We start from the raw sequence: 26,014 nt of genomic DNA on the forward strand, positions 1-26,014 counted from the left end.
CCACGGGGATTCTCCAAGCAAGAATACTGGAATGGGTTGCCATGCCCTCCTCCAAGGGATCTTCCCAACCCAGAGATCAAACCCAGGTCTCCCGCATTGCGGGTGGATTCTCTACCATCTGAGCCCCCAGGGAAGGCTAAACAGTTGCGGTGCACGCGCTTACTTGCTCTGCAGCACGTGGGATCCTCCCAGATCAGGGTTTGAACCTGTGTTTCATGCATTGGTAGGTGGATTCTTCACCACTAAGCCACCGGGGAAGCCCCATTTGAGGATAATATTAAAAACCTTTGAACCAACTGTACCAGCATTGACCAATCAGGCAAAAGCTGGTTGCTTTACAAATGGGTATGTCTCTCCCACTCCCGCCTCTCCAGTTCCCTTCCTCCTGTGGCAAAGCAGGCGGTTCCTTATTGTTTCTGCTTTAAGGTCAGGGCGGGCACCTTTGTTCCCTACAAGGCCCTTTAGGGTAGGAGCCTTGACAGCCATACCCGCTTCCATCTCCCCCAGAGCTTTGTCCCCAGTAGAACCCTGACTCACTCACGCTATCCCGGGAGTGAAAGGGCTGCCCCTGGATTGTGAGATGACCTTACGTCCATAAGTGGGGGAGCCGGTGATACTTAGGGGTGGTGATCAGCACGTTGTTACTCGAAGCTGTAAGGAAGCAATTGTTGGACTTGTAGTGGTTCTAGCGGACCTATTTCCCTTCCGTGTCAGCACTCTCTTGTTTTCTATTTTGAGTCCAATTTCACCGGAATGATTAAACAAAGGGGAAGTCATCATCATAAAAAACAAACAAACAAAAACGGTAAGTGCAGAGGCGCAGGTAGAAATGAGCGTGTGGGGTTGAGGGGAAGGTGATAAAATTACAGTCAGCATCCTGGCGATAGGGAAGCCTGGACACGAGCTGAAGCAAGAGCGGATATACAACAGGACCGAGTGGCAGTCTTTGGGGAAGAGCTGTATGAGAAGCGGGGGCTGAAGTCCACTTAATTCCACCCTGGGAACTGGTCGACTGTCCTGACTTGTAAGAGGGAAGCCAAAATTGCTCCAGAGGTTTTTTGTTGTTGTTGTTGCTGTTGTTCCTGGAAAGAGGCGTGAACAGAGATTCCAGCCAAAGGGCCTGTAGCCGCCTCCCCTCCCCCATGCGCTGGGCTGGGCCTGCCGACCCCCTCCCCGAAGAGGAGGAACCCCTGTGTGCATTCCATTCCCAGGGCAGGGGGAGACAGGGTCTGCTCTCCCTCGTTCCTCCCCTCAATGGAGGAGGAGGCTGACCCCGGACACTCCCACTGCAGAGAGTTTGGGTCTCCAGTGGGTCACTGGGTGTCATGGCGGGGGGTGTGGATATCTTCAAGGGGAAGAGGTCTGAAAGGGGCAGGAACGCACAGCACCCAAGGGAGATCTCAGACCCTAAACTGGCCAAGGGCAGGGGCTGAGGGGAGGAGAAAGAGGCTTGGCTGCTTCTGCGTAAGTGAGCCTTTTGGGTCAGTGGCCCAAGTTCTTGCTTTGACACCATGGACGCCCATACTGGGGATAGCCACTTGCCCATGTGATTCTTGAGCGCTTGCAATGTGGCTGGTCCAAGCGGAGATGTGTTGTAGGTGTAAAATACACCCTGAATGTCCAAGTCTTCGTATAGAAAGAGAACTTAAAACATCTCATTAATAATTAGTACATGTTGAGGGACTTCCTGGTGGTCCAGTGGGTAAGACTCTTCACTCCCAGTGCAGGGTACTTGGGGTCGATCCCTGGTCAGGGAACTAAATCCCACATGCTTCAACCACGTGCCACATCTGAGTCGCAGGGCAGCGAAATAAGTAAATAAATATTAAAAAAAATAATTATTACATGCTGAAATGACAACATTTGGATAATGAGTTAAAATACATCATTAAAACTAGTTTCACCTGTTTATTTTTTGCTTCTTTTAATGAGGCTACTGGTAAATTTAAAATCACTTATGTGGTTTGCATTCTATTTCTGTTGGCTGTGCCGCTCTCGAGAGTGTTTGTGCCTGAGGAGTCTCTTGGCAAGGAGTCTGGTGCTGTTTAAACTTTGGTGCGCTCAGTTGCTATGTGAACCTGGGCAATTTAATCTTTTTACGCCTCAGTTTTACCATGTGTAAAATGGGGATAATATGTGTGTTCACCTCATGAGGAAATTTTAAGGAGTGACAGAATGCCTACAAATTGCTAAATCCCGAGTCTGAAACTACTGTAATTATTAACAACTGCCTATTTACATCATTTTCATTTATCCTGTTGTTGAATAGGATGTTCTTCCCTCAAATGTTCTGAACTCCATTCTCCCCTTCTTTTTAAAAATATTTATTTACTTAAATATTTTGGGTCTTAGTTGTGGCATGAGGGATCTAGTTCCCTGACCAGGGATCGAATACAGAAACCCTGAGTTGGGAGTGGCATCTTAGCCACTGGACCGCAAGGGAAGTCCTCTGTTTCCCTTTAATCAAACTCTCAAGCATAGTGGTGTCCAGTAGAACTTTCTTCTGTAATGGAAACGTCCCAAGTTTGCACTGACTAGTACAATAGCTGTGAGCCCCCTGTGGCTATTAACACTTGCTACGTGGTTAGTACAGTGGCTAAAGAGCTAACTTTTACATTTTATTTCATTTTAATTCATCTAAATTTATGTTTAAATAGCCTTGTGGAGCTAGCAGCTCCCATTTTGGACAGGGCAGCTCTAGAAACTAGAAGTGATGGGAATAAAAAACTTTTAATGAAAATGGGAGAATTTTAAATAAATGAAGTGCTTTCTTTTTTTTGCCTTCTAGCTATTGTTTAAATAAATGCAGTATTTTTAAAGTGTTCTTTACAGATATAAACTTACTATATCTGAATTGGAATACCAGAATATATTATATGAAATTTGATTTGCTTATAAAGTATTGGGATGTTTAAATATATGAAAATCCTTAACAAAAAGGGACATCCTTTCCCTTCACTTTCTTTCTGCTCCTCCACTTTCTCCTTCCTCTAACCTTTCTTAAAATTCAGTTATTCTGCTTCCTTTCCTAGGTTTTTTTTTGCTTTTTTTTTTTGGCTGCCTGGAGTATTGGATGTGGGATCTTAGTTCCCTGACCAGGGATAGAACCTGTGCCCTCTGCAGTGGACGTGGGGAGTCAGAACCACTGGACTGCCAGGGAAGTCTCATTTCCTGTTTTTCTTTTCTTTCTGGGGCTAGAGCTGAGAGCAGCCTCAGTGGATGGGCGGTTGACAGAAAACCGCCTCGATCCCTTTCTCTTCTGTTGTCTGTCTCGGTGCTAGGAGAGGGCTGCTGCTTTCGCTGCTCATTAGATTCAGGTGACACAGGGCAAGGCAGGACACTCCAATTGTAAAATCATGAGTTTTTGAGCTGGGACGTTCCTTCCAGATTGTCTGGTCCAGTCCCTTCATTTTATAAATAAGGAAATAAAAGCCCAGAGAAGGGAAGTGACGGCCAAAACCCAGGCCTCCTGACCCTCAGCCCTCTGCTTGTTCTGTAACTCACAGTGGACAGCTCACATATTTTTCCAGTTCTTTTTCTTAAAAACAAAAGTAATTAAAACTCAACTACATTAAACCAAACCAGACTTTTAAATTTTGTTTTTCTACTACTAAACCTTTTAGACAGAGCTCAGTAAAAAATTTTTGGTCTTGATACATGGGAAAAGAATTAAAGACATACTTTGTCTTTTGAATGAAGAATGACTCTGTTCTAGTAATGTTTTAAAATGTTGCATCATGTTTAAAATCCTTGTAAACAAAATGACTGAATATTGCCTGGCAATATTGTAATTTATTCAATATTTTATGACTTTGCTTTTTTAGGAAAACAGCCGGTGCCTGCATGTTGGTGGGAAGCTACTAACCAAAGTAATAGCAAGAGTTTTCATCTCATTTTCTAAGCTACTAACCAAAGCATACCAAGGCATTTTTCATATTAAACATTCATCCGATATGGAAAGCAATCGTTAACAAATGACATGCAAAATAACTAAATTTAGTGGAGTTTGCATAAGTGCATGTTTTTCCTAGCAATTAGACAATAGTGTACGCAGTGGTTAGATGCTACAGGTTTAGAGCAAAATCCTTGCTGACACCTAGAAGCTGTTTGAGCCTGGGCAAGTCAACTAACTTTTCTGAGTCTGTTCTTCAGCTTATAAAATGAAGTTCATAACAGTATTGACCTCAAAGAGTAGCTGTTAGGATTTAAAGAGAATGTATGTAAAGCTTATAGTATAGTACTTGACACATAGTAAGCATTCAATAAATCATTATTGTCATTTGCTTATTGCATATTACTATTATGAAATAATGTGAGCTTTGGAAATCAAGTGCTTATGCAAATGAAAATTATTTTAATGATTATATATTGACATTTTGAAAACAAACAATTTAACTACTAAAAGTACCTCAGCTTATTTACGAAATATTGAAAATAAAGAAAAGTGTGGGAAAAATTAAGATCACCCATAACGTCACCATTCAAACGCAACCACTGACACATTTTTTTAGTCTATTTCTTCAATTTCTTTTTCTAGACATAAGTGTAGTTTTATCTTGTATATATAATTTTTAAAAAAGATTTTTTAATTAATGTAGTTTTGGCTGTGGTGGGTCTTTGTTGCTGTGCACTTTCTCTAGTGTGGTGACTGGGGGCCGCTCTTCACTGCGGTGCGTGGGCTTCTCATTGTGGTGGCTTCTCGTTGCAGAGTACAGGCTCTAGGCATTCGGGCTTCAGTAGTGGTGGCGCATGGACCCAGTGGCTCCAGGGCGTTTGGATCGAACAGGTATCCCTTGTATTGTAAGACAGATTCTTAACCACTGGACACCAGGGAACCCTTCTATATATCATTTAAAAATTGGGTCTCAGTCAGGACTCCTCTAGTAGTACAGTGGTTAAGACTATGCCCTTCCAAGGCAGGGGGTGCCCATTTGATCCTTGCAGAGGGGAACTGGATTCCACCTGCCTTGCAATGGCCAAAAAAAAAAAAAAATTTGGGTCTCAGTCTGTAACATTACTTCATTATCTTCATGTTGTTTGTTGGAAGAAATTTATAGGCCATTCAAAGTGAGCCCATGAGACTTCATGTAGATCCTTCTCCTGTTGAGAGTCCTTCCTTTCTTTCAATCTATCTTATCTTATAGTATTTATACGGATCTCTGTAATTTGTCTAATATTCTTTTTTGAGTTAGCAGAGTAGAAATCAATGACTCAATCCTGATTCCCCATTAGAAGCACCTGGAGAGTTTTCTAGAAACTTCTATAGTATAGTATGCAAGCAATACCCCAATATAATAAACATGTTTAGGGGTGGGGCTTGGTACTTTTCAAAAGAGCTCAAGTGATTGTTTATGCAGATAAATAAATACACGATTATAATAATTTCTAATATATCATTATTGCATATCCTTCCTAAACGTATTGATTTTTTATTTTTAAAACTCAAAACTACCCCAAACTTTCGTGATGTTATTGCCAAAAATGCATAACCTGAATTTAATTGTTAGGAAACATTTGACAGAACCAGATAGAGGAATGTTCTACAAAATACCCAGCCTGTGGTCTTCAAAAATGTCAATGTCTTGAGAGAGGAAGAAAAATTTTGAAACTATTCCGGAGTAAATAAAACTATAGACAGCACAACCAAAGGTAAAATGGGATGCAAGGTTTTGTTCTGCTCTAAGGAAACTGTTGTGGAGAAGGCAATGGCACCCCACTCCAGTACTCTTGCCTGGAAAATCCCATGGATGGAGGAGCCTGGTAGGCTGCAGTCCATGGGGTCTCGAAGAGTCGGACACAACTGAGTGACTTCACTTTCACTTTTCACTTTCCTGCATTGGAGAAGGAAATGGCAAGCCACTCCAGTGTTCTTGCCTGGAGAATCCCAGGGACAGGGGAGCCTGGTGGGCTGCTGTCTATGGGATTGCACAGAGTCGGACACGACTGAAGCGACTTAGCAAGGATTCTGTTGAGATAATGAGAAATCTGAACAAAGTCTGAAGATTTTATACTATCACATGATCATCAATAAAGTATTTAGGGATAAAAGGGCTTATCTTGTCTGTAGTTTAAGCTCAAATGATTCAGAAATAATATGTATGTATTACATATATGTGTGTGTGTACATGTGTGTGCGTGTGCAAAGAGAGAGAAAATAATAAGACCAATGTGATCAGTTGTAAATATCTGGGGAATCTGGGTGAAGACATAGTGTATTTCTTGTGTTATCCTTCCAACTTTTTTGTAACTCTGGTATTACCTTAAAATAGATACATTTTGTTTAAACCCTAAAACTTTTACAAAGTCCTAAAAATGGAAGAGAGTAGGGACAGAATTTAAAAATGCAAAGAAACCATTTTTTGTTGTTTTAAAAATAATCCACAGCTATAGGGAAAGAGATCTTCCTTAAGAAGAGGCAGTTGTCAGAATAAAGGCGAAGCGAAGGAGTTCTGGGCTTCTGTTTAAGCATCTGCTGATTTCAGGTTCCAGCAAGTATGCTGGCAGAGTACCTCCAATAGAGGGCGGTGCAACATTATGAAGAATAAATCACGTACCATGGGTTTTGGACATTACTTCAAGTGGATTCTCAAGTGTTTCCAAATAGAGGCACCGAGAATCTTAGAGCTAAATCTATCTGCATCCCATTTTACAGATGCATAAACTGAGACTCGAAGAGGGGAAGAAACTTGCCCAAAGTCATAGCCACCAGTAGCCCAAGTGCCTTGCAAATAATAGCCACAGCTATGATTTATGGAAGGCTTACTCTCTGCCAGGCGTGGTAGCTAGTGAGCACTTCACATGCACTATTTATTCAGCCACACCTCCACCCCATCTCTTTCTTTTTTCCCTCCAGCTATGTAGCTGAGGCTCAGAGAAGTCAGTAACTTCCCTGACGGATGGCGCCACTGAAGGGCTGTGCTTGTAGCTAACGTGGCATATTCTGTGCTCCAGTTTTGCTGGTGTACCCACCCTACCCTTGAAGGGGTAGGAGAACTCATAGGGGAAGGAGAACACAGCCATCAGAAGAGGAATTGATCTCAGCTTCTACTGACAGATACACACACACACACACACGGAACCAGAGATCTAGTGAGGAAAGAGTCCTAGGACTGAAGAAAGCAGAAAAGGAAGGTGCCATTGAAATAGTGGAGCGTCAGTGGCATGTGGGAATGAGTGGTTTTAGAGATGGTGAAGAGAAAGCAGAGAGTGGTGGCGGAGAGAAAATGTAGGGGATGCACACAGTCTTGCTGGGAAGGTGTGAGTCTAATATGTTGGCTCCTGTCTCTGCTACCCTGCACACTAAGTCGTTTCAGTGGTGTCCGACTCTTTGTGACCCCGTGGACTGTAGCCCTTCCGGGCTCCTCTGTCCATGTGGATTCTCCAGGCAAGAATAATGGAGTGGGTTGCCATGCCCTCCTCCAGAGGATCTTCCGACCCAGGGATTGAACCAATCCTCATCTCTTATGTCTCCTGCATTGGCAGGCAGGTTCTTTACCACTAGCGCCACCTGGAGAGTCCAATGTCCCCTCTAATGAATCTGTCATTAGATGGGTTTAGATGGATGGTGTTAGTTCTACATCCAGAAACATCTGTGGTCCCGCAACTTCGCTCCATCTGCACTGGCTTGCCCTGGCTCAGGCTCCATCACCCCTCACCTTGACTTTTCAAAAGCCTCTGAGCTGGTCCGCTTGCTTCTTCTCTTGTACTATCCACAACTCACATGCCACACTACAGCCAGTCATGCAGCAATCACGTCACTCTCCTATGGACATCTTCTAGCAGCTTCCCATGCACTCAGAATAAAATCCAAAGGTCTCACCAGGCTCTACTTGAAAGGGCCCCTGCCTCCCTCTCTGACCTCATCTCCTGCTAACCTCCTCCTGGCCTCAGGTTACTTTAGCCATACTGGCCTTTGTTCCACCCTGAGCACACGTAAAGTTTGTTGCCACCCGTAGGGCCTTTGCACTTGTTCTCACTTTTGCCTGGAACAGTCTTCACAGGTCTCCACGTGGCTGTCCTTTTCTTCTCCCTCAGTCCAGTTCAGTTCAGTTCAGTCACTCAGTGTCCGACTCTTTGCAACCCCATGAATCGAAGCACGCCAGGCCTCCCTGTCCATCACCAACTCCTAGAGTTCACCCAAACTCGTGTCCATTGAGTCGGTGATGCCATCCAGCCATATCATCCTCTGTCGTCCCCTTCTCCTCCTGCCCCCAATCCCACCCAGCATCAGGGTGTTTTCCAGTGAGTCAACTCTTCACATCAGGTGGCCAAAGTATTGGAGTTTCAGCTTCAACATCAGTCCTTCCAATGAACACCCAGGACTGATCTCCTTTAGGATGGACTGGTTGGATCTCCTTGCAGTCCAAGGGACTCTCAAGAGTCTTCTCCAACACCACAGTTCAAAAGCATCAATTCTGCACTCAGCTTTCTTCACAGTCCAACTCTCACATCCATACATGACCACTGGAAAAACCATAGCCTTGACTAGACAGATCTTTGTTGTTAAAGTAATGTCTCTGCTTTTCAATATGCTACCTAGGTTGGTCATAACTTTCCTTCCAAGGAGTAAGCGTCTTTTAATTTCATGGCTGCAGTCACCATCTGCAGTGATTTTGGAGCCCCTCAAAATGAAGTCTGACACTGTTTCCCCATCTATGTCCCATGAAGTGATGAGACCAGATGCCATGATCTTTGTTTTCTGAATGTTGAGCTTTAAGCCAACTTTTTCACTCTCCTCTTTCACTTTCATCAAGAGGCTTTTGAGTTCCTCTTCACTTTCTGCCATAAGGGTGGTGTCATCTGCATATCTGAGGTTATTGATATTTCTCCTGGCAATCCTGATTCCAGCTTGTGCTTCTTCCAGCCCAGAGTTTCTCGTGATGTACTCTGCATAGAAGTTAAATAAGCAGGGTGACAATATACAGCCTTGACGAACTCCTTTTCCTATTTGGAGCCAGTCTGTTTTCCGTGTCCCTCAAGCCTTCCCTAAATGTGGCCCCACAGGGAGCCCTTCCTGATGACAGGATGGAAGGGGGTCCCACCGCCTATCACTGCATCCTGCCCTGTTGGCGCTATTATTATCAAAGCATCAGGAACATTATCCTTATCTGAAATACTCCTGTTAACTTGTTTACTTGTCTCTTGTCCCCTTTCCCCGTCTTTCTACAATGTATTCTTGTTCAGCACAGCAGCACCTAGAGTAGTGAGTACCAGACACATGTAGGAATGTAAAACATAGCTATTGAATGAATGAATGAGTTGAATTGATTGAAGCAGAGAATTCTTGTGCAGTGAAGCAGGGTGGGGTGGAGAGGTCTGTTTGAAAGGGTCAGGATGAGATTGAGGAGCGTCTTGAGTGATAGACTGACCCTTCTATGCGTGTGCTGTGAGTAGCGGGGAGGCACTGAAGGGTTTTGATTTCCTAAAAGCAGGGTTTACTCATGTAGTCTACAAGCAGCGTGTAAGATGGTCTACCCGGGGGGCCCTGCAGTGCAGCAGACGTAGGAGACACGGGTTCAATCCCTGGATTGCGAAGATCCCTTGGAGGAGGAAATGGCAACCCAGTATTCTTGCCCAGAAAATTCCAGGGACAGAGGAGCCTGGCGGGCTGCAATCCATGTAAGGTGGTTGGAGAGGAGAGCCTGGAGATGACTGAGTTAGGAGACTAGTGCAAACCCAGCCAATTACGGTCTTTTTTTTTTTTTTTTAAACTAAACGAATTGCCTTGACCATATAACACAAATAATTACCAGGACTCATTGTATAGAATTTACTGTGTGCTTTTGTTTGTCTCAGAAGACCCACCCTGGAGCATCCCCCAGTGGTGTGAGGTCTGGAAGAAGACTGGAAATGGAATCAGATGGACAGACACATCAATTTCTTCTGATTCTGCAATTATGGATAGCATCATTTAAAAGGTTAACAGTCAGGTCATAGGATTTAAGAATTTAAAAGTCTGAGCCCCAGAAAGGACCCAGTTCACATCTTGTCATTTTCACCTATAAGGAAAAATGAGCTTAGAGAAGGGAAGTGACTCGTTCAAGGCCAGGAGACCAGGAGAGCTTGCTTTGTCTTCCAGAGACCCGTCATGTCTATGCCAAGGTCCCTCACCTAGAATATGCAGATCAGATGAACAGGATGAAACGGATCCTGTGCAAGGGCTTTGCAAATTGTGAAGTGAGGGGCTCATGTGATATTTTAGTTTTGCTAAGTCACTTCGGTCATGTCTGACTCTTTGCGACCCTAGGGACTATAGCCCACCAGGCTCTTCTGTCCATGGGATTTTCTAGGCAAGAACACTGGAGTGGGTGTTATTATTATCTGGCCATGACTGCCAGCTTGACTTTAACTCAGGTTCAGATTCTTTCTCCCAGCACATCTTGCTTAGTGCCAGCTAGTGCAGGGTCTGTTCTCAGCAGTGGAGACCCTGCAGTGAACACAACGCTTGCAAGCCCTAATCCCCACAGTGCCTACGTTCCAGGCAACTGCCAGTGTGGGTGTGCTTGCTGTGTGGTGATCAATGCTGTGGAGAAGAGCAGAGCAGAAGGGGGAACGGCAAGTGGCCAGAGGTGGGAAGAGGGGCTAGAATTACACACAGAGGAGGGGGTCAAAGAGGGTCCCTCAGAGAAAGTGACCCAGATCCCGGACTGCACCCAGCACAGTGCGGGGGGTGGGGGACTTTTAAAATTGAAATAAAAATTTTTTTGTGGAAAGAAGTATATTTGTTCTTGGGCAGCAGAGTCTCCAGGGAAAGGCTGACTTTGCTCAGGTCTGTGGCAATGGCCCTCTGACACTGGCCCGGGGCACGGGCTGCAGAAATGAAACCTTTGTCATCAGCATTCTTTTAGACCATCAGATGCAACTTTCTGCTTCCTTCTCACAAACCAAACCCAAGCAGAAACCTTCGGGGGTTAGCAGAAATGATTTGCATGAAGACATCCTCAAATCTTTAGGTAGTTCCGCAAGCAGGCAGGAGCCCACACTGCAGCGCTGTGTGTGCTCAGCAGCGCCTGACTCTTTGCAACCCCGTTGTGTCTGAAGTGCAGTGCTTGGCTCCCACCCGCTCCTCCAGGCAGCCCTAGGAGGGAACGTTATCATTCCCATTTTGTAGATGAGGAAACTGAGGTTCGACACTTGCTGAGTGTCGGCATAGCTGAGAAAGGACAGGCCAGAGGTTTAAACACAGGCCAGCCTGGGTGTGTGCCCCGTGCTCTCTCTGCGAGGTCACAGCCCCTTCCCTGGACTGAGGGCTGCAGTGGTTTTGAAAGCAACTTCTGAAACCTTTCCCAGAAGCAATTCAGAAATGATATAGCCCAACCCCTTCATTTTGCAGATCAAACAAGTTAACAATACGAACGTGCGCCTAAGCACCTGGTAGCCATGAATGGATGTTGGTTTCCTGTCTTTGCAGATCAGAAACCAACAGTTTAGAGAAAAGAAGTTACTTCTCTGAGGTTTACAAGGCAGCTTAGTGGCAAAGCTCATAGACTAAGGCAGCCTTGGGACTTCTACATGTTTTCAATTCCCTCCGTGCCCCTTAAGGCCTTAGAGGCGAAACGGTGTAGTGTCAATGACAGAGAGAGAGGAAGAGCTGTCAGGACTGGAGAGCGGTGATCCTTTAAGACTTCCACTGAAATGATGCCTACAGAGGAATGGGCGGGGTGGGTGGAGGTCTGGGGCCAGTAACCAGGAGTAGCAGGGAGCTGGTGGGCTGATGCTCAAAGATAGCCATGCTTTCTCTTATGATGCATAGACTGGCACCTGTCACATTGCACCTGCTCTTCAAAGTGCTTTGCTTTGAGAGGCAGGGTGGTGGCGGGCACTGCCAGCTGACTGTGGGCTGGTTGTCTCGGTTCCACATTCTCATTCACGGGTTGAGCCTAAATAACAGTAATAGTTAATAGCTAACAGTTTCCCGGGTGGCTCAGATGGTAAAGAGTCTGCCTGCAATGCAGGAGACCCAGGTTCAACCCCGGGGTCAGGAAAACCCCCTAGAGAAGGGAATGGCAACCCACTCCGGTATTCTTGCCTGGGACACGGGGCCTCAAAGGCTGAACACCTGCACGACTGCTGCTGCTCTTACTTCAGACACCAAGCCTGACCTGTTCTTCCTCCAAAATAAATAGTTCTTGTAGCTCTACCCAGGTTATCCCCCATGCCAAGGATCTCCAAAGCTTTGGGGACTTCCCTGTAGCTCAGACAGTAAAGAATCTGCTTGTAATGCAGGAGACCAGGGTTCAATCAATGGGTCAAGAAGAGCCTCTGGAGAAGAGAATGGCAACCCACTCTAGTATTCTGCCTGGATAATTCCACGGATAGAAGAGCCTGGTGGGCTACAGTCCATGGGGTCACAAAGAGTCAGACACGACTGAGCGACCAACACTATGGCTGTAACAGTTAATGAGTCTGCGTCAGGGCTGGGGAGCTGGGGTGTATATGTGGGAGGGGGCTGGAGTGTACATGGGGGGAGCTGGGAGAAGGACCACTCACGTCTGGTCAGAGTGTGGGGGTGGGTTAAAGCTTGGGGGAGGAGGCAGGCTTACGTGTCATTTTCCCCGCATCCAGTCAGGTCATTTTCTTCCTGGTTCACAGACGAGAAGGCAGAGGCTCAGGGAACGTCAAGGTCACATAGCCAGTGAAGGTCAGAACTCTAGTCTGTCTAAGCTCCGTTTCCCAGTTTTACACTGGGTATGTGAATGTGTATGTGTACAGAGGGGCTTAATTCCTTCTTCCACTTTAACAAGAAAATGCCACAGGGTTGGGGGGGTGTTGGGTGGGGGGACTGGCCGGGGAGGGGAGGTTCCGTCTCCGTTACTAGGAGTAAATGCCCCGAACTTTGGGAGGAGTCTCTCTCTGGGAATTTCACCAGGATGGGGCTTTATACAAATGCGAGGCAAGTCCCCGCCCACTGTCCTCAGGGAGAAGGTGGGGTCGCCCCAGTCTCTACACAGATGGAGTGGAGAGTATTGAGTTCTCTTTCACGATGTGAATCTGTGTCTTTTTAACCACCCTTTACCCTGGAGAAGGAGTGAGGGGGAAAGTCTTCCCAGAGAGAGATCCCAACGGCGGGTTAGGTGCCTCTGTGGGAGGTCTTTGCAGGCTGAATAATGGGGACGAGGAAGCTGCCTCGACCCATGCGACTGGTTTGAGTCATCCAGTCATTCATTAATTCACTGAAGCTCTGCTCGGCTTTGGGAATTTACTGGTGAGTTGCCCCCAGCTGAACTCTGGGAGAGTTAAAAGGGCAGCAAAGCAGCTCAAAATAGGATAGCTAAGATTGGAGCTGGCGGGGACTTCCCCGGTGGTCCGCTGGTGAAGAACCCACCTGCAAATAGAGACTCAGACCTAAAGGACAGACCTCTGGACACAGCGGGGGCAGGAGAGGGTGGGAGGGACTGAGAGAGCAGCACGGAAATGTGTGCATTTCCATAATGTGTACATGTCCGTAGGTACAGTGGACGGTTAAGGGGACCTTGCTGTGTAATACCGGGAGCTCAACAGCCCGGTGCTCTGTGACAACCGAGAGGGGTGGGAAGGGATGGGAGGTGGGAGGGAGCGTCCAGAGGGAGGGGACACATGTACACCTGTGGCTGATTCATGTTGATGGTTGATGGCAGAAACCAATACAACATTGTAAAGCCATTATCCTCTGATCAAAAACAAAACAAAAAAGGATCTACCTGCCAATGCAAGGGATGCTAGTTCTGTTCCCAGGTCGGGGAAGATCCCACCCCACGTGCCTCAGAACCTCTAAGCCTGTGCGCTGCAACTAGGGAGCCCAAACTCTCGAGCCCCCGAGCTGCCGCTCCTGAAGCCTGAGTGCCCTAGGGCCCCCTGGCCGGCAGCAAGAAAAACCACCTTGAGGAGAGGCCCGCACACCACACTAGAGGGTAGTCCTCACTCACAGCAACCAGAGAAGAGCCTGCATGCAGCACGGAAGAGCCTGTGCAGCCAAAGAGAAATAAATAAATACAGTTTAAAAAAGAAAAAGATCGGAGCTGACGGTTAGACTTGTGCAGCCCACCTGGAGTCTTGACGTCAGGGAGGTGGGAGAAGGAGGTGCTCTGGGTCATGTCAATATTTGGAGAGTTTGAGATCAGGATGATCTAGTGGGTGATGAGATAAATTTCCAGTTAGAGTCTGGAATCAGGGAAATGCAGTTTAGACATGTGTTTGGTTGTTAGTTGCTCAGTCGTGTCTGACTCTTTGTGACCCCGTGAACTGTAGCCTTGCCAGGCTCCTCTGTCCATGGGATTTCGCAGGCAAAACTACTGGAGTGGATTGCCATTTCCTTCTCCAGGGGATCTTCGTGTTTGGTTAGTAGAGGCTATTTTAAAATTTGAATTTAAATGCCTTTAGGTGAGGATCCCATTCCCAGCTTCCGGGGTTCTCACCACTCCTTATTGGCCACATCAGATTTATGTATTTACATGACTGGCTATCTGCCCAGCCCTGTGGCTAACAGAATTTTCCACCCGAACAGTGGATGTCTCTAAGTTCTGAGAGTCTATTAATTCAAGTAGAAACAAACCAAAGGCAGATTTGCAGAATTTAGTATAGTTTTAAACTCTGAGCTTTTCTCTCATTCTCATCAGAATGAGAATAATGCCAGTCTTTACGGGTGATCTTCATTGATGACAATGATAGTTGGTGATAAATAATAGTGAATAAGTTGGCATCTATTTCCACTCGTTCCACATGTTTATTGAGAGCTGCTCTGTGTTAGCACTTTTCTAGGTCTCGGGAATACAGCAGCGAAGAAAACAGACAAAAATGGAACTTGAATCCCAGTGTGGGTGGAGGGAGACAGACAATAGAGAAGATACATCATTGTATTAGATGGCGATAAGCACCATGGAGAAAAGTTGGGAAAGAAGGTAAGAAGTATTGGAAGAGGACGGGTTAGATGGGGTGGCCATTGTGGGCTGCACTGAGAAAATGAATATTTAGTGAAGATCTTGATTTAGTGTGGGAGCTGCCTTTGGAGCGAAGACCTAGGCAGGAAAAAGCAAGGGCAGAGGGTTAGAGGCGCCCCGTGGGCACACCATGCCCAGCTCTGAGTCACTTCTCTTCCGTGAGGGAGGTGCTGTCATTGTTCCCACTTGCAGATGGGCAGACTGTGGCGGGAGAGCCTAAGAAAGCTCCTGTGGGTTCATAAGAGGTAGAACCAGGCTTCTAACCCAAGCGGCCTAACTCGAGATGTTGTGCCTGTAAATGCTAAGCTGAAGAAATTAGACCCAGGTATGGAGGATTTACACCTCCAGCTATAAGCAGCCTTCCCAGCCCTGGAGGAAAACCCTGGGTGTGGTGGGAGGGGAGCGAGTGACTCGGGCCTTGGCTGGCTTCCTGCTGAGTCACTGCCGATGGGCTGTGAAGGGAGGCGAGGGGCACTCAGGCCTCCCCTCCTCACACTGGTCGGTTCCTGCCTTCCCGGGGAGACCTTCCTGGCAGCACGCCTGAACCACACATTGTCAGTGGGCAAATTCGTCTGACTTTCCTAAGAGCTCTGCTGCAGACTCGTGGGCTCCATTTGCCGGTGTGGCCCCGTGGCCAGCGAGAGGGATGGGCCCTGGAGGTTGACCCTCGGCCCAGCCCAGCCCAGCACCCTCCAGCACGTCCCGGACGGACGCGTTCTGCCTCTCGTCAGACCGGCTGGCTGTCATCTTCAAGAACAGCTGTGTGTTTGCCCCACCGCTACAGACAGCCAGATGCAGAGGGCAGCCACCCACACTGCCCTGGGCCTCGCGAGGCTCACCCTCTTGACATATTCATGCAGGCAGACGGCAAGGAAGGAACCCATAAGTACTATAAGGTGTATATCAAGTTTGTCAAGATTTCAAAACAGGGACTGACAAATAATAGTAGCTAGCACGGACTGAGCACTGGTAGGTTCGAAACGCTTACCATAGTTTATCTCATCTTCATAGTTCCCTCACCACCTAGCAAGGGAGGTGCTTCCTGTTTTATAGAAAAGAGCCTCAGCGAGGCCTTACCCAAGAAAGGGCCAGGAGGACAGTGGGAATGGAATCCTGGCGTCAGGAAAATACAGGCAGGGGCTTGGTTCCCCGGAGAGCCACAGGTTAAGACTCTGTGTTTCCACTTCAAGGGGCATGGGTTCAGTCCCTGGTTGGGGAACTAAAGACCCCACATGCTACGTGGCACAGCCAAAACCAAAGGACAGAGGAGGACAGTGACAGATGAAGCTGGACAGGACCAATGGGACCAGGGGCTTGAGATCGTGGTGACAGGGAACCACCGAAGATTTTCCACGGCGTTTCTCCTTGGTGCCCCAGAGGTGTTGCATCCTTGTTGCTTTAGTTTAGGGTGACCTTGGAGCTCAGATAATGGAGACTGAACACAGTGGGAAGAACTCAGACTGCCTGTGGGGTGACATCCCTCCCTGGCTCCTTGTTCACCAAGCATCCTCTGTATCTGCTGAACTTCTACAGAATCTCCTTAGGTAAGAATTGTAGGGCTTCCCCGATGGCTCAGTGATAAAGAATCCAAATTGCCAAAGCAGGAGACGCAGGTCCCATCTCTGGTTGGGGAGGATTCCACATGCTGCAGAGCACCTAAGCCCGTGTACCACAACTACTCATCCTGTGCTCCAGAGCCCAGGAACCGCAACTACTGAGCCCACCCGCCACAGGTGCTGAAGCCCACATGTCCCAGGGCCACTGCAATGAGAAGCCTGTGTACTGTGACGAGAGAGTAACCCCCATTTGCAGCAACTAGAGAAAAGCCCATGTAACAAAGAAGACCCAGCAGAGCCAAAAATAAATAGGTAAAAAAAATTTTTTTAAAGAAAAAAGGTGTTGCATTATCTTAAAAAAAAAAAAAAAAAGAATTGTGTGTTCCAGGAATGTGCTGTGCTGTCCACAGCTGGCTGATCCTCTCCACCCTGGCCATGCCCACCTCCCCTGATTCACCTCTTCTCGTGGCCTTCATCTCCTTCCTCCCCAATTCTGATGTACACTGAAGTTGTTTCTGTTTAGCTAGCATTTCCACCGCTTTTTGCTAAACTTCTCCTCTCTGTGCATCTTATGAGATCTATTCAGGTTGGCTCACAACACCTTGGAGAAGGCAGTGGCACCCCACTCCAGTACTCTTGCCTGGAGAATCCCATGGACGGAGGAGTCTGGTAGGCTGCAGTCCATGTGGTCGCTAAGAGTCAGACACGACTGAGCAACTTCACTGTCACTTTTCACTTTCATGCATTGCAGAAGGAAATGGCAACCCACTCCAGTGTTCTTGCCTGGAGAATCCCAGGGACAGGGGAGCCTGGTGGGCTGCCGTCTATGGGGTCTCACAGAGTCAGACACGACTGACTCGACTTAGCAGCAGTAGCACAACACCTCCTTGCAGTGGACATCATTGGGTTACCTACCCAGTCTAGTCTCCTTCCTGCCTGGCTTAAGAAACCCCAGTTTTCTTCTGGGTGACCACGTGGTCAGCCCCAGGCCATGGGTCTAAACCAAAGACAGCACCGTTTCCCACTTTCCCAGACTCCCTTGCAGCTAGGGTATCCGTGTGACACAGCTATTGACAATAAGACCTGCAGGGAAGTCTGCTCCGAGGCTTCTGAGAAAGTTTCTGGTTTTTTGACAAAGGGAAACAGGCCCTGCCCCAGGGCTCCTGGGGGCAGTCTTTCCCACTGCCCTCAACGTAAATACAGTCATGATGGCTGGAGAGCCCTGCAAGCTGGGGGAGCATGTCAGGTGAGGGTTGACAGCAGCCATCGTCTGGAGAAAGCCTGCCTTCCGAGGTGAGTGCGCCTCAAACATACAGAGAAGAGCAACAGAGCGGCAAGGAAGAGGAAGAAAAGTCGAAGTCTCTTTTTTTGAATGTCTTGATTCACACCTGAAACCAGCACCATTCCTGGAATTCCAAGTTATGTGAACAATACATGCCCTTCTTTGTTTCTTATGTGTGTTGAGATGGGTTTCTATTATTTGTAACCAAAGGCCCAGGTCTTCCATCTTGATAGCACATATTTAACAGGTCTCCCAACCTTCCTCTTTCTGCAACACCTGCGACCTCGATGGGCTGTTAGGATGTGAATAAGGGCTCCAGTCACATGTCATTCTCCTGCCCACCCTCAACCTGAGCACCCCTCCCCATCACACACACACACACACACACACACCTCTATCTCTACCCTCTTGGTCAAAACTGGCCCAAAGGAATGAAGAATGGGGAAACCCAGGGTGTCACCACATACCATTCTGAGCTCCACGGTGTGCCCAGAATGCACTATTTTGTAACGCCTTTGTTTGAGAAACACTGGAGTTAAGAAATGGCTGTGAGAGAAAAGTGGTCTGGGTGGGGTGCACGGGGTCTGTGTGATCCGGGAGGGACCTTTGAGAATGTGCGTCTCTTGTCTCACTCATTTGTTATTCAGGAAACACATTAGTGTATATATATACACGCATATGGAGAAGGCAATGGCACCCACTCCAGTGCTCTTGCCTGGAAGATCGCATGGACGGAGGAGCCTGGTAGGCTGCAGTCCATGGGGTCGCTGGGAGTCGGGCATGACTGAGCGACTTTACTTTCACTTTTCACTTTCATGCATTGGAGAAGGAAATGGCAACCCTCTCCAGTACTCTTGCCTGGAAAATCCCACGGATGGAGGAGCCTGGTAGGCTGCAGTCCATGGGGTCGCTGAGGTTCGGACACAACTGAGCGACTTCCCTTTCACTTTTCACTTTCATGCATTGGAGAAGGAAATGGCAACCCACTCCAGTGTTCTTGCCTGGAGAATCCCAGGGACAGGGGAGCCTGGTGGGCTGCCATCTGTGGGGTCACACAGAGTCGGACAGGACTGAAGTGACTTAGCAGCATACACACATATATTTTGCTACACCTCATTTGGCTTGTGAGGTCTTAGTTCCTCAATCAGGGATTGAACCTCAGCAGTGACAGCGCTGAGTCCTAATCTCTGGACGACCAGGGAATTCCCTGTGCTGTGCTAAGTCCCTTCATGTCTGACTCTTGAGACCCTGTGGACTGTAGCCCACTGGGTTCCTCTGTCCATGAGCTTCTCTAGGCAGGGATACTGGAGTGGACTGCCATGCCCTCCTCCAGGGGATCTTCCTGACCCAGGGATCGAACCCGAGTCTCTTATGTCTCCTGCACTGGCAGATGGGTTCTTCACCACTAGAGGCACCTGGGAAGCCCGTGGAAGTCCCTACGACAGTATTATTAACTGCAGTCAACACGCTGCACGTTACCTGCTGTGACATTTATTTTCAGAGTGGAAGTTTGTGCCTTTTGGTCTTCTTTCCCCATTTTTGCCCACCCTGCCCCCGACTCCCATGCCCACCCCCCACCTCTGACACCACCCATCTGTTTTCCACACAACACGTTTTTCTTTTGAGCACCTATTTCGTGCCAGAGTCTAAAACCTTCCCTGCTTTCTCTCCGTGGATGAGGAAATGTGAGGTACCCTGTATGAAAGCTGCAAAAGAAAGAAACCAGCTGGTGAGTCTCCACCTTCTCTCCTTCTCAAAACGGAAACGACCTTAAAATGAAACAGACGAAATCCAGATTGGCAAGAGAGCCTTACTATTGAGAGGGATCTGAGATACTAACACAAGGCGTCACGCTGGGAGTGGGAACCTCCTTTCCTGGAAACCTTCAGGATAAAGGTCTGAATCGCTGACTCACTCTTGCTAGGCATGTCCGTGGGGTAACGCAGAGAGCAAGGGCTTCTGAGTGAAGAAACTTGGGTTGGAATCCTGATTCCTTTCTTGAAAAGGGTGGATTTTGACAAATTGCTAAACCTCTGAAGCTCAGTGTTCTCTGAGTTATTGGGAGCATTTTATGAAGATACTAAGTAATTTAAAAAATTGTCTGTGCTGTTCTTAGTTGTGGCACGTGAGATCTTTTGTTGCGGCATGCAGGATCTAGTTCCCTGACCAGGGATCGAACCCGGGCCCCCGCCTTGGGAGTCTCAGCCACTGGACTACTAGGGGAATCCCTATGGAATGTTTTTTTGAGGGCTGACTATATTCTGGCTCCGATCCAAGTGCTGTATGTGTCTTAACTCATTAAACCTTTACAACAAATGAAGAAATTGAGGCTTAGGAAGGTCAGATGCCTTGCCAGTCAGTTGTAAAGCCTGGCTTTGAACTCAGGGAGCCTGGCTCCAAAGCTTGTGCATGTAACCAGGTCACTTACTGCCACTCTTCTTGGTAAAATGGAGATGACTCCTTTGTTTCAATCACTAGAAAGGATAAGAAAGTGGTAAGATGCAAGGGCTCTGGAGCCACACTGCTCTGGGGGTTCAAATCCCAGGTTTAGAATCTGCCTGCCAATGCAGGAGACATAAGAGACGTGGGTTCGATCCCTGGATGGGGAAGATCCCCTGGAGGAGGGCATGGCAACCCACTTCTGTGTTCTCGCCTGGGAGATCCTATGGACACAGGAGTGTGGTGGGTTATAGTCCATGGGGTCACAAAGACTGAAGCAACAACAGCTGCAGTTACGAGCAAATCGCTTCACTTCTCTATCCCTGCCTTGATTTCCTCATCTGTGAAATGGAGCTGAAAGTAACACTCTCTGGCCTTTTGTGAGAACTGAGGGAGTTAACCCAATAAACTCTCTTTTTAATTTATTTTTATTTATTTGGCTGTACCAGTTCTCCATTTGCGGCACTCGGGATCTCTCGCTGCGACATGTGAACTCTGAGTTGCCGCCTGTGGGATCTAATTCCTCGAGCAGGAATTGAACCCGGCTCCCCTGCAGGGCGAGCACAGAGTCTTAACCACGGGCCCACCAGGAAGTGTCAAAACAATAGACTTGCATCATACCTGCTGCCGGGTGAACACTCAGTACCTGCTGCCTAGTGCTGTGTTTCAAGTCTCTCTGTTTCCTCAGGGAGGCCCCGCTGTCCACCCCCACCCAATCTGAATTATGTCCCCACCTCTGAGCATCCTGCTTCTTTCCCAGACAGCACTTAGGATGACTTGCGATCATGTATAATAGTAGCCACTTCACCGTGTTGTTATGAAGATTAAAGGAGATGATGTGAGGAAAGCACGGAGCTTCGTGGCACATGTTTGGCTCTTGGCAAGGGTAAGCTGCTATATTATTATCACCAGCTATTTACACTGGATGCCTTCCTTGGTTGAAAACACTGATTAGTGACGTACTGACAATTTCACCAAATCTAAGCGTTATTCACTCAGCTGCGTCCGACTCTTTGCGACTCCGTGGACTGTAGCCCGCCAGGCTCCTCTGTCCATGGAATTCTCCAGGCCAGAATACTGGAGTGGGTTGCCATTTTCTACTCCAGGGGTTCTTCCTGACCTAGGGATCAGACCCAGGTCTTCTTCATTGCAGGCAGGTTCTTTACCATCTGAGCCAAAGCACCCATCAATTATAACCCACACCATTACTAATGGATTTCTAAGAAATACAAAATCATGGCATAAAGCTTTCTTATCACTTAGAATTTCCATTTCGTGCATATCGAAAGAGCTCTTTTAAGTCTTATTTAGACACAGATTTTTATTGTATATCAATCTGCTCTGTTTCCTTGCTTTTTAAAAAACACAATAACTTTTCATTTCAGTGCCAAATCAGCATGAAGTCTTTTTGAAGACGTTGTCAGTAGAGATTAAACCAACACCTGCGGTGCTGACGCTGCCCAAAGCTTAAGGACAAGGATGACAAGATGCGGAACCGTGACCAAGTTCGTGCACACGCACTACATCACCGCCATCTCCCGGCTGCTTGCGATTTGAGATGCCGCCCGTTACTACACACTTGGTAACGGCCTTATTTCGGAGACGTTAAAATTATGTTGAAAAAGGTGTCGTAAGTTTGATGGAGTACAATATGAAAATTTGAATGTCCTCCCTAACAGTTGTGTTGTTTCTTATTTGGTGTTTCAAAAGCCACCGTGGTTTAAGTCAAACCTATGTAGGTTTTCCCTCTAAGTAACGGCTTCATCTTTAGCACTGAGCTTTTTTTAAAAAAAGTTTTATGTATTTATTTGGTGGTGCTGGGTGTTAGTTGCGGCATGCAGGATCTTCAGTCGCAACTTGCTAACTCCTAGTTGCAGCATGTGGGATCTAGTTCCCTGACCAGGGATCGAACCTGGGCCCCCTGCATTGAGAATGCAGAATCTTAGCCACTGGACTGCCCAGGGAAGTCCCCTAGCCTTGAGTTTTGATTCACGCAATGCTAGCTGCTGTAAAAGATAAACCCAAAAACCACATTGGTTAACACTCTAAAGCTTGATATCTTGCATGTATAAAGTCCAAATCAGATGTTCCTCGTTGGCGGCAAGGACTTCATGTCGTCATTCAGGGATCCAGATACATAGATTTTGCCAGTTCCAAGAGATCAAGGCTGCCCTGGGGCCGGAAACATAGAAGGTTTTATGGGCTGAGCCTGGAGGAGGCAGGCACAGAATACTTTGTCTCACATTCCACTGTCAGATCTTGATCATATGGCTGCACCTACGGGAGCCTGGGAAATGTTCTGTGGCTGTGTCACCAGGAAGAAGGGGAACTGAGTTTGGTAATCAGATGCCAGTATCTGCTCTGGGCTTTGTAGGAAGTTCAAGTCCTGTGACGGCCATGTTGTGTAAGTTAATTCATTTCACCCTCACAGCAAACCCCCCAAATGGTTACTATCTTCATTCTACAGGTAAAGAAGCTGAGGCTTGGGATTTCCTTGGCAGTCCAGTGGTTAAGACTCCATGTTTCCAATGCAGGGGTTCGGGTTCAATTCCTAGTCAGGGAACTAAGATCTGACATGCTGTGCAGTGCAGCCAAAAAGTAAAAAGAAAAAAAGAAAAAGAAACTGAGGTTCAAAGAGATAATTTGCCCAAGGCCACATTATTCCATAGTTAGGGAGCAAGTATTGAGGCATTTCTACTTATGTTCTTCCATTAAACCTGCCTCCCTCTTTGAACTATCCAAGAATGGTGAGGGAGAGCGTGTCAATAGTTCTTCTCAGATGGAGCTGATTCACATACAGGGTATAGTTTGTTTTTTTTTTCTGAGGCCAGTGATTTCACCTTTAGTCAGTCGCCTCTTGGGCTTTCCTGGTGGCTCAGTTGTAAAGAATCCACCTGCTAATGCAGGAGATGTGAGTTGTATCCCTGGGTCATGAAGATCCCCTGGAGAAGGAGATGGTTACCCACTTCAGTACTCTTGCTTGGAGAATTCCATGGACAGAGGAGCTTTGCAGGCTATAGTCCATGAGGTCACAAAGAGATGGATATGGTTTAACGACTAAAGAACAGTCACCTCTTACTAGTGGACAGGAGGCAACAGGGTTTGCTACCCACTAACAGGATCATGTCAGACTCTTTGGGACCTCATGGACTGTAGCCTGCCAGGCTCCTCTGTCCATGGAATTTTCCAGGCAAGAATACTGGAGTGGGCCCACTGGAGTGGGCCATTTCCTACTCTAGGGGATCTTCCTGACCCAGGGATCAAACCTGAGTCTTCTGCATCTCCTGCATTGGCAGGTGGATTCTTTACCAACTGTGTCACCAAAAGCATAGTTGTACTGGGTACATGACTTTTTCAAGCAATCACTTTTTTTGGCTGAGCCTTGAAGCTGGCATGCATGCTCAGTCACTCAGTCATGTCTGACTCTTTTTGAACCCATGGACTGTGGCTCGTCCTCTGTCCATGGGTTTTTTTTTTTTTTTTTTTTTTCAGGCAAGAATACTGGAGCAGGGTGTCATTTCTTACAGCAGAGGATCTTCGAGACCAAGGTATCAAACCCAAGTCTCCTGTGTTGGCAGGTGGATTCATTACCACTAAGCCACCTGGGAAGCCTTACCTTGCAGGATCTTATTCCCTGGTAGCTCAGCTGGTAAAGAATCTGCCTGCAATGCAGGAGACCCCAGTTCGATTCCTGGGTTGGGAAGATCCCCTAGAGAAGGGATAGGCTACCCACTCCAGTATTCTTAGGCTTCCCTGGTGTCTTAGATGGTAAAGAATCCGCCTGCAATGTGGGAGACCTGGGTTCAATCCCTGGGTTGGGAAGACCCCTGGAGAGGGCAACCCACTCCAGTATTCTCACCTGGAGAATCCCCATGGATAGAGGAGCCGGTGGGCTCAGTCCATGGGGCTGCAAAGAGCTGGACACGACTGAGTGACTAAGCACACTTCCCTGACCAGGGGTTGAACCCATGGCCTTGGCGGTCAAAGTTTGGAGTCCTAACTACTGCACTGCCAGGGTATTCCTGGGAGTGATCATTTTGACAATAGAGATCAATCTATAGATATAGTCCATCTGTCCTAAGTCACTTCAGTTGTATCCGACTCTTTGCGACCCTATGGACTGCAGCCCTCCAGGCTCCTCTGCCCAGGGGATTTTCCAGGCAAGAATACTGGAGTGGGTTGCCATGCCCTCCTCTGGGGGATCTTCCTGACCCAGAGATCGAACCCGAATCTCTTATGTTTCCTGTACTGGCAGGTAGGTTTTCTACCACTAGCACCACCCGGGAAGACCCTATAGATATAGATGTTGATGTAAATGAGATTGTAGATATAGACATTAAAAGGAGACTTAAAAGTAAAAGCAGTATGGCAAAAACCATCATAATATTGTAAAATAATTAGCCTCCAATTAAAATAAATAAATAAATTAAAAAAAAGTAAAAACAACCCAATGCAATGTGTAAATGCTGATTGAGTCCTAGTTTGAAAAACCAGTATTTAAAAAAATTATAGGAATAAATGTATATATTTGAGCATGGGCAGAGTATCTGGTTCTATGAAGGAATTATTATTGTGTTGGTTGTGATAATCTGTACTTCTCTAGTGGCTCAGATGGTAAAGAGTCTGCCTGCAATGCAGGAGACCCAGGTTTGATCCCTAGGTTGGGAAGATCCCCTGAAGAAGGGCATGGCAACTCACTCCAGTATTCTTGCCTGGAGAATCCCCATGGACAGAGGAGCCTTGTGGGCTGCAGACCATGGGGTCACAAAGAATCGGACATAGCTATGTGACAATCAGATTGTAGCTAGGTAGACAACTGTCTTTAGTTTTTAGAGGTGTACTGAAGGGTGAAATGTCATGATGTTTGTACTTTAAAGCAAATCAATGACAAAAACAGTAACAGAAAAATAGATGAACCAAATGTGGCAAAACTTTAAGAACAGTTACATGTTGGTAATAGGTATGAGTGTGTTCATCACATTTTTTCCCCCATGAGATTTACTGTTTTTTTTTGTTTTTTTTTTTAATTATTGATTGGTTTGTTTGTATCCCTGGTACACAGTTGGATTTTATTCTTTTTTTTTTTTCCTGCTAAACTCAGTTCTCACTGATGTCGTTGGCTCTTATCCGTCATTGCCGGCCTGAGTTTTGCTGGTTCTGGCTGCATCTCTGGCTTTCTAGGTTCCCCCATTCATAGACCGGCCCTGCCCTTGGTCTGTCTCTGGCCACAGGAAGCAAAAGACTGCTGGTGGCCCTGGTGCTCACCACAGCCTCGGCGTGAGCCTGCAGGGTCTCTCACCCTCCCCTGTGACGTGCTACCATCACACTGTCAACCCCTGGAGGGCAGAGACTTTGCTTGACACTTCCGGCTAGCTGCTAAAGCACTTGCCACCATATGCAATCAGGGCTCTGAAATCATTTGTTGATTGATCCCTTGTATTCATCCCCTTCTTGGCCCCACTTCACACTTTTTTGATGAGAGATATTTTCATGTGTTACTTTCTTTTCTCCTATTACTTTTTAGTTATACAAGTAACACACGGTCATGGTAGAAAACTTAGAAGACAGAAATAAACTAAACAAGGATTAAAATAATCTGAAACCTGGTCTTCCATTGTTATCATTTTCATGCATAATTAGCTTTTCTTCATGCATATGTTGAAATATTTTTCTGGGAATTCCCTAGTGGTCCTGTGGTTAGGACTGTACCTTCACTGCTGAGGGCCCAGGTTCAATTCCTGGCTCGGAAGCTAAGATCCCACAAGCTGTGCAGTGTGGCCAAAAAATAATAATAATAAAGTAAGATGTTTTTCACTCTATAA

The 26,014-nt window shown here is 46.9% G+C and overlaps 1 long non-coding RNA gene across 1 annotated transcript in view; it reads left to right on the plus strand.

Moving 5' to 3' along the window:
• LOC109570058 (uncharacterized) overlaps positions 1-21,884 on the plus strand; it is a 72,947-nt gene extending 51,063 nt beyond the window's left edge. Inside the window, exons 2-4 of the long non-coding RNA XR_002182425.2 lie at positions 14,726-14,876; positions 20,953-21,078; positions 21,578-21,884. This is a non-coding gene — a long non-coding RNA (uncharacterized lncRNA). The remainder of the gene's footprint in view (positions 1-14,725; positions 14,877-20,952; positions 21,079-21,577) is intronic.
• Positions 21,885-26,014: the final 4,130 nt, after the last annotated feature.

The sequence above is a fragment of the Bos indicus genome, chromosome 15 (genome assembly GCF_029378745.1).
Source record: "Bos indicus isolate NIAB-ARS_2022 breed Sahiwal x Tharparkar chromosome 15, NIAB-ARS_B.indTharparkar_mat_pri_1.0, whole genome shotgun sequence".
Classification (NCBI taxonomy): Eukaryota; Metazoa; Chordata; class Mammalia; order Artiodactyla; family Bovidae; genus Bos; species Bos indicus.